Source organism: Furipterus horrens, unplaced genomic scaffold (genome assembly GCF_987537825.1).
Source record: "Furipterus horrens unplaced genomic scaffold, mFurHor1.1.pri manual_scaffold_8, whole genome shotgun sequence".
Classification (NCBI taxonomy): Eukaryota; Metazoa; Chordata; class Mammalia; order Chiroptera; family Furipteridae; genus Furipterus; species Furipterus horrens.
Genome location: NW_028327178.1, coordinates 47,846,122 through 47,854,530, shown reverse-complemented (window position 1 = coordinate 47,854,530; position 8,409 = coordinate 47,846,122). Strand labels below are relative to the sequence as shown.

At 42.4% G+C, this 8,409-nt stretch overlaps 1 pseudogene; it reads left to right on the top strand.

The window, feature by feature from the left end:
- The first annotated feature begins 1,415 nt into the window (after positions 1-1,415).
- LOC150002861 (calponin-3 pseudogene) lies at positions 1,416-6,140 on the top strand (annotated as a pseudogene).
- The last annotated feature ends 2,269 nt before the right edge of the window (positions 6,141-8,409 follow it).

Sequence of the window (8,409 nt, the reverse complement as noted above, 5' to 3'; positions counted from 1 at the left end):
ACACAAGGCACTTCTAATTATAAATGAAAATAAATGATTCAGTAAATTTATCTCTACATCTCAACAATGGTTTGTAAAAGGCTAAAGTTAGACTGTAAGTTACTTGAGGGCAGGAACTCACTCTCCTGTTTCCTGCTCAATCCTAAGCGGCTAGAACTGGGTCGGTAAACATTTGTTCTCACTTGAAAAGAGTAATCTTTTACTTTGAAATGATATCCCTGTAACAGAGTGTAGCAAAGTCAAGAGCCGGAAAGGGGCAATGAGGGGAAGTCGCAAAATCGGAAGGATGAGCAGGGCTGAGAGGAATCCAGAGGAGACAGAACAACATTGGAAGATGACGCCTAAGAGGTAGGATGAAGCAGGGGTGAGGACCCTGGGACAGCGTTGCTGTAGGGGGAGGGGTCAGGCAGGAAGTAGCCAAGATTTGGGGAATCCTTCTCATGGAATAAAGAGAAAAAGGCACTTGAAAATAAAGCCGCAGTCCTCTTCCTGCGGTGGGCCCCGCGTCCACTCGGCTCCTGGGGTAGTGGAATTCGAAAGAGGCAGGTGCGGCGGGAGCATGCGCGCGGGGCGGGCAGGGGGAAGCTCCGCGCCCCCACCTCGCGCGTGCACCCTCTCTCCCCTCCCGCGGGAACTGCCGGACCAGCTAGAGGTGCCGCAGCGAGGGCTGGTCAACCTTGGTGCTTCGGCTCCAGCTCCCCGCCTGTCACCTGTCGCGAAGTCGGCTCTGCTCGGGGTAAGGGGGACGCTGCCACCAGCCTGGTTTGGTCGGGAGATCGTGTGAGCTACCGCGGCCACAGTTGCAAGGCTGGCCCCGGCCCCGCGCCAAGCGAAGGGGCGTGCGCGTCATCCGCAACGGGGCTAGGCCAAAGTGTTGGTGGCGGTTAAGAGTCGCCCCGCCCTGTCCCTGCTCTTTCTCTTTTTTTGCCGCTGGTCACGCGCTGGACTTCCCGCACGAGGCGCGGACGTGCGCCCACTTGTCTCCCAGTTTGGACGGACCGGGTCGGGCAGGGGTGTCAGGAGCTGCCACCTGGGCGTGGAGGAGAGGGACGGGGACGTGACTCTCCGGGGGTTCCAAGCCACTCCCTTGGCCGTTGGACGCCCTGTGGTGGGCTTTCGGGTTTTGTTTCCTCTCGGGACCGGCGGCCCACCAGTCTTCCCGCTTCTTTAACGCCAACTGTAGCGTGTGCCGGGGTTTGGGGTCCGGCTGTGACCCCAGAGAGCGTTTCATCACTCCACACTGCTTTCCTTCCCTTTCCTGCTCCCCAAGTTCTGCCCTGCTCCGGGGTAGGAGCCTTGAAAGCGAGCTCCTGGCAGACATCTGGCCGGTACCGGACGGGTTGAAATAGCTCATCCCTCCCCACAAACTGCTAAGGGACACCCTGGCCGAAGTCTCCCTCGCCTTCTACGCCCAGATGGGCCAAGGTCGGGGCGAGCGGAGCTGGGTATTGTACCTGGGCCAGCGCCGCAGTTCCCTGCAGGGCTAGTGTAAGTGTTTTTCACGAAGTTGGGAAACTTGGGTGGGTTTTATCCCCTGCCTTTTATATCCCATAGTGTCGATTAAAGTCCACAGAGTGTGCTTTATCTTATATATGCCTATATCCACTTGGACATAATCTGTCCGTGTTCCGAAGTGGAAACTAAATAAAAGAAAGGACTGGTCTTTGTTCTTGTGGAGACTACAGCCTGTGATAAGCAGATGAAGTTAGCCTGGTTACCTCGACCTGCCTTTCTGGGCTATTTCCATGTGGACGAGAACTGCTCACTCACTTCAGGGTTATTTGGTCTGTATTAGCATTTGTCAGTGACACCTTCTGGATCCCACTGGTGGAGCTGATCTAGAAGGTGCTTGTGGCAGGCTCCGGAGCCAGTCCTTAGCTGAAATAAGTGTAGTGGGGTCGCCCGGTGTTTTCTAGCCCACTTAACTCAAAAAAGGTTCCAGTGGCAAACTGGTGGTGCTGGTTGGAGTTTGTTGTAGATACTTGATAATACAAAGGCTTTGAATGCATTTAGTTTTTCACAAGATGCTAAAAATGCCAACTTCAGTTATTCCTCAAGGTACTTTGGAATCTGGAGAAAGGGTTGAAAGGAGAGATTTTTGGAGCATATAAATTAATTGGATTCTGTTATACCCACTTGACATATAGTTTTTGAATAGGAAGGAAGATAAGCTTAAAACTGCTATTAATTGTGGTTTGAGGTTGTGAGGTACATTGATGAATTTGTATTTTAAGTACTCCTTGACTGCAGAACTGTTTACTTGGCACTTTTCTGGATGATGTTGGGGTCAAAAAATGTATTAAGCTTAGTCCACCTCTACAGTGAGCTCTCAATCTGTTTTCTAAGAAAGGGCATTTGGTGTGAAGATGATTTGGTGAAGACAGAATTAAGGACAGTAAACTGCTTTAACTTCATTTAAAAGAGATATTAGCATATTTTTAAGTTCATAAGAATCTTAGGTGAGCTCTGCCATCTATATATTTCATTGCAGTAACTATGTGATTTGTATCTTAAATTACACTTCTAATTCATCTTTATTTTTCTTAAAATTTCAATCGTCATTTGTACAGTAAACCATCTACATTCATATGCCAAACCACTGAAATTGTGTTGGCGAGGTAAAACATATGAACCAAACCACTTGTGAACAAAATATGACACGGAACAAATAAGATTTGAGACTAAAACAATCTAAAATAAATGCCAGTGGTGTGAAACAGTCAGTGGCCAGAGGCTTTGGCAAGGAGAGGGTTTGGGGGGTCTGGAGTGATCAGAAAACGACTCAGAATGTTGGGTTTTGGGCTGAGTCTTGAGAAATGGATCTTGTATGGATTGATAGGGAGAAGGAAGAGGAGTGTGGGGGACTTGGAGGTAGGAAGGTTTTTCATGCATCAAAAGAGGGGTGATTATGATTTGTTTAAAACTAAAATTATTTGCAGTGCCCATATTGGGCACTGTGGGTATACATGCTCTCCCCAACAGCCCCTAATCCTCCCAAACTAGAAGACTTGTATTATGTTCTTCATGATCCAGTGTAATTCCTCCTCTTTTAAGGCTTCTTTGGTTCTTAGACCAGAGTTCCTTCCTTTGACTTCTATTTTTTCTCTGATTCATTTATAATGTATATGTAAATCCAGTTTTTTTTAAAAAAAGTCCTAGACCTTAAATTTTTACCATTTTCTACTTATTTGTTTGTTTGTTTATTTACTTATATTGAGGATTAATTGATATATAACATTATATTAGTTTCAGGTATACAACATAATAATTTATGTATATTGCAAAATAATTACCTCAATAAATTTGGTTAACATTCATCACCCCACATAGTTACAAATTTTTTTCTGGTGATGACAACCTTTAACATCTTCTTTCTTAGCATCTTTCAAATATACAATACAGTATTATTAACTATAGACACCATTAACTATGGTCATCATAAAAAGTTTTATATATTTTTCATAATTTAGTTTCTGTCTTTAAGGAACATATATGCTTATTAAGGGAAGGAACAAGTCCTTAGTTTTCTTTTTATGCAGAATGTTTTGCACTGTGGTCAGAGTTTAACTTAAATGACACTAACCATCCTGTGCCTGGCATGTACTTGATATGTGGTTAAGTGCATACTCAACAGATACTTGTAGGAGTAAATCCATGTGTGAGCTGGCAGCTGCTAAGCAGAGGCACTGGTGATAAAAGCAGCAGTCAGGAAGATCAGTCTGATTATGAAGGAAGATTTTCAGATGGGAAGCCCTGAAGTTCTTACTGTAAATAAGAGAAGAGGGTGACCTGAAAGTCACTTGGAGCAGGCTGTTATAGGTAGCACCACCCGTAGTCTGACCAAGGAAGAAGGGAGTCCCAGCCTCTCTGCCCCTTTACCACAACCATTTCTTCAAGTGTGCTTTAGGTTCCCTTTCTCTAGAGCTGAAAAGACTTTGAAAATCACTATCAGGTAAGGGTTAATTATTTCAATTATTTTAATTAAAAAAGGATGCTGCTGTTGAAATAGGGGCAAGTTAGCAGGAGGGCCAGGTTGGTGGGTTGGGATTAGAGTGGAGTAGATATGTTCAGTTTTTAGAGTATTGAATTGTAAGAGACACCGACATGGCAAATTTGTAGAGAGTAACTCAGATGTTGAGCCAGGAGAAAGCCAGAGAGGAAATATTCAGCTGCTATGTGGGTGACAATAAAAAGCCCGAGACAGAGTAAATTAACACTAGCAGAGAGGAAAGAGCAGTTACATGACTGGGGAGGTGGGTACACCCAGTGGAGGAGCCAGCGAGAGAAACTAAGAAGTGGTCAGATGGAAAAGAAAAACCAGGTGTCTTAGTAACAGGGAAGCTGGTGGAGGACCATAGGAGGAATTCCCAGTTAGGTCTGGTCAGTTGCTGATGAAGATCGGAACTGAGAAGATGTAGTTGAATTTGGCTAGGGAGAGGTGACTTCAGTGGTAAGGCTTCAGTGTCAGCTCTTGGTTGTGTTTTTCTTTCTGTTTTAGGTATATAGATGTCCTTTTTCATTTGAATAGTGTTTTGTAGTTTACAAAGCATTTCTGCCTGTAACATTGGTAAACATATATTGTGGATAATTTATTATAAGAACATAAGTCCAAGTGAAGGAAAGTATTTGGGCTCATTAAAAAAAATGGACTGTTAATGTACTTCAAAGTGGTCCTTACATTGAGTATTAAATATATAGATATTATATATAAGTAGAATAAAAAAACCAATGAATTAGAAGGTACTTGGGAGAAATGAAGCTCTTCAGTTCATTCACATATGTAGTATCTTTTATTTAACATTTGCATTACTATTTTTTTTTTAGAATAGCGCCTTAGAAGAATTTATCTCTATTTTGAAAATGCAATTTTTACAGTAGCAGTGGAAAAATAAAATCTCACCCCTGAGCCCATTAGAGTTGTCACTCTGCTTCCCTGGCCTGTGTGTACCTTCTGGGGAGGATGGCACCACAGTAAGGCCTCTCTGCTTAGTGTCACCTGCTGAACCTTTATTTTGTGTTCATTTCAGCTCATGTGTGAAGCATTCTGTTAATGAAACTAGACATTGTGGAGAATGCTTATATATCAAATCATTAAGATGGATCTTAATTGATGAAAGAGTGGTTGCTGCCAGAATTAATAATTGAAAATAACTTGTTTGGAAAGTGTCAGGTGGGGGATGTGCTGCGTGAATCTTTTCTTTGTTACCATACCTAACTAGAGAGAAGGTTTTTAACTAGAGGGACAGATGCCCAGTATGACACGTTTATTCAGAGTGTTTTGGTGTGTAAGCTATTATGGTAGCTTTTAAGATAATGATAGCTTTTTAGATTAAATTATTGTTATCCTAAAGAACCTAAATGGGGACACTTTCCCTGGAGGCAGCAGGTGGAGGTTAGACTGAGGTGTGGGAGGTTGCAAGATTGCTTCCAAGTGTAATCATCATGCAGAAGAAGATCTCTGCCTCTGGATAGGAGAGTTGGCAGGCAAGGGCATCAGCACCAACTCTTAGCTGGATTTGAAAGATGGGATAATCCTCTGTGAATTCATAAAGAAGCTACAGCCAGGCTGAGTGAAGGAAGTCGATGAGTCTTTTTAAAACTGGCCTCAGTTTGAGGATATTGGCAACTTTATTAAAGCTATTCAGGCTTATGGTATATTTAAAGCAAATGATCTTTTTGAGAATGAAAACATGACCCAGGTTCAGACTATGCTGGTGGCTTTAGCCAGTCTGGCTAAAACAAAAAGATTCCATACCACCATTGACATTGGAGTGAAGTATGCAGAGAAGCAAACCCGGTGGTTTGATATAGGAAAATTAAAAGCTGGCCAAAGTGTTTTCAGTTTGCAGATATGAAACAACAAATGTGCCAGCCAGGAAGGTATGACAGCTTATGGGACCAGGAGGCACCTTTACGATCTCAAAAGCCAAACTGGCAAACCTTTTGAGCAGACCACGATTAGTTTGCAGATGGGCACCAATAAAAGGAGCAGCCAGGCGGAGATGTTACTGCCAGGTACCGGAAGAGACGTCTACGACCAGAAGCTCGCCTTACAACCAGTGGACAACTTGACAATTTCTCTACACATGGGTACCAACAAAGTTGCTTTCCAGAAAAGAATGAGTGTGTATGGGCTTTAGTGGCAAGTACACTATATGATCCTAAACGCTGTACTCCTCCAACAAAACCTGTCATTCACAATGGAAACCTAGGAACAGGAATAAATTAGTCAGAAATCAGTGATAGTGATTATTAGGCAGAATACCCAGTTGAGTACCGTGGCAGTTACCAATATGGTGACCAAAGCATTTATTATTAGTCACAGAGAGGAGCTTAGTACTTAAGACTATTGTTTTTATTCAGTGAGAACTAAGCTAGCCTTGAGTAATTTTTATCTTGTCTTCCTAAAACACTATTATGCTTATTGTACCTGAAAGAAATAGTACTTCACATACATTTCTTTTTCCTTTTTTTGCCTCTTCCTTAAATAGTTTCCTTTTCATGCTGAAAAAGTCAAATCCTACAGCATAACCAATAATTTGCATATGAAGTAAAAAGGAATATTCTGAAAGGGGAGTACTCTGTACAGCCAATTTTTTATTATAGATCTATGCATTATTACATTCTTCTACTGAAACTGCTGTTTTCAAACAATAGGAAGATTTTTTTTCTTATTTTCTTAAAAAAATAATTTACAGCTCAGTCAGTGTCTGGTTTCTATGTGGAAGACTAAACTCATGCTTTCATGCTTATAGCTAAAGGTGGTGCCTGCCAATTCAATTGAAGATGCAGCATTTTAGAATTGTGCATATCAATGTTTCTACAGTGTTGTTTGACATTTTTTAAATAAAGTCATGATTCGTGTGCAAAAAAAAGAAAGAAAGAAAGAACCCGAGTAGGGGGTGAGGCATTTTTACTGGGTGTCCACTTTTTGTCAGTTGTGTGTTATGTGTATGGGGTGATGAATAGAGATATAACCCCTGCCTTCTTGGAACATATACTTTAATAAGGGGGACAGATGTTAACAATCTCTGAAGTAAATGTCTAAGGACAAACTTTAAGTATAGTATGAGAAAAACCAACAGGTCTGCTTAATATGGGTTTGTGGATCAGAAAACCCCCCTTTGAGGATGAATAGCTGCAGAGAGAAGCATGTGTGCAAGGCACTCAAGGTGGTCTTGGTGCACTGGAGGGAGAGAGGGAAGGCCTGTGAGGCAGCAGGGCATGGACTAGGTGGGCAGTGGCTGGAGGGCTAGTCAGGGCCTGAGCATGAAACCTCAAGAAAGCCATGTTGAGAATTGTGCATTCTACTTTTCTTGCTTTTCAGAGTCTGAGCAGGGGTGTGACATGATCTGCTTGATATTGGTAGAGGCCCGCTCTGGCTGCCATCTACAGAATATTGTGCAGGTGGCAAGACCAGTTAGGATGCCACGGCAGGGATTCAAGTGAGAGTCCTGGTGCTTTGGCCAGGGAGGTGGGTAAGGAGATGGATAGAAATGGAGGAACTTCACTATTTTAGAGGTAGAATTTACAAAGTTGCTGATGGGTTGGAGGAAAGAAAAGAATCTGAGATTACTTCCCTTTCTTTAGTATAATAAACTGGGTGAATTTTCATAGATGGGCAAGACCAGGGAGAAGCAGACCTGGTAACTTTGCTTTGACCATTTGAACAGTGTAAGGCCTACTGAATGTAGGTTGTTTTTAGGAAGACAACTAAAAATTAATTGTTAATACTGTCAAACACATAGCACTATCCTAGGCACATTTCTGGAGTTTAGCATAGGTTTCTTTCCCTTTTCTGTGGCTGTTTAGTGCACACCAGCTTCAATGGCCATCCTGAATACGATGACCTTGAGTCTGTCTGCAAAAGGGCAGTGTGTCTAAATACTCAGAATTTGGGTATAATCTAGACTTTTTAAAGCTTTCATTCATGTTTCTGTGGAATTTTTTCACATATTTATCTTTTTAAAATATATCTGTTTTGCTAATTAAGAGTTTGTGCAATTTATGGACATGTGATTTTTGTATGATTTGAGAGGTACAGTGTCTTATCTCACTTATGAGCTTTTGAACAGTTGTATCTGCCTTTCTTGTGAATCTTCCTCCTCCAGGACGTTTCTAAGTGTCCCTTAAAATGATCCTCCCTCCCCCGTGTACTTTCCTACCATGGTGTGCTGGTGTTTGCTGTTTCACTCTGAAGCATAGATACTTACTTTTCTGTGTTCCCCAGGAAACTTCTGGGGTTAAGTAAAGGCTTGTTCGTCATTTCTTTCCAGAGCCTAACAAGTTGCCTGACATGTATTAGACACTCAGAGAGGTGAATGATTTTGAATCAATTAGTGACAGACTCATACAGGAAAGAAATTCCACAAAATCCCTAAGATTCCAGCTAAGGCTTTGGATTTGAGC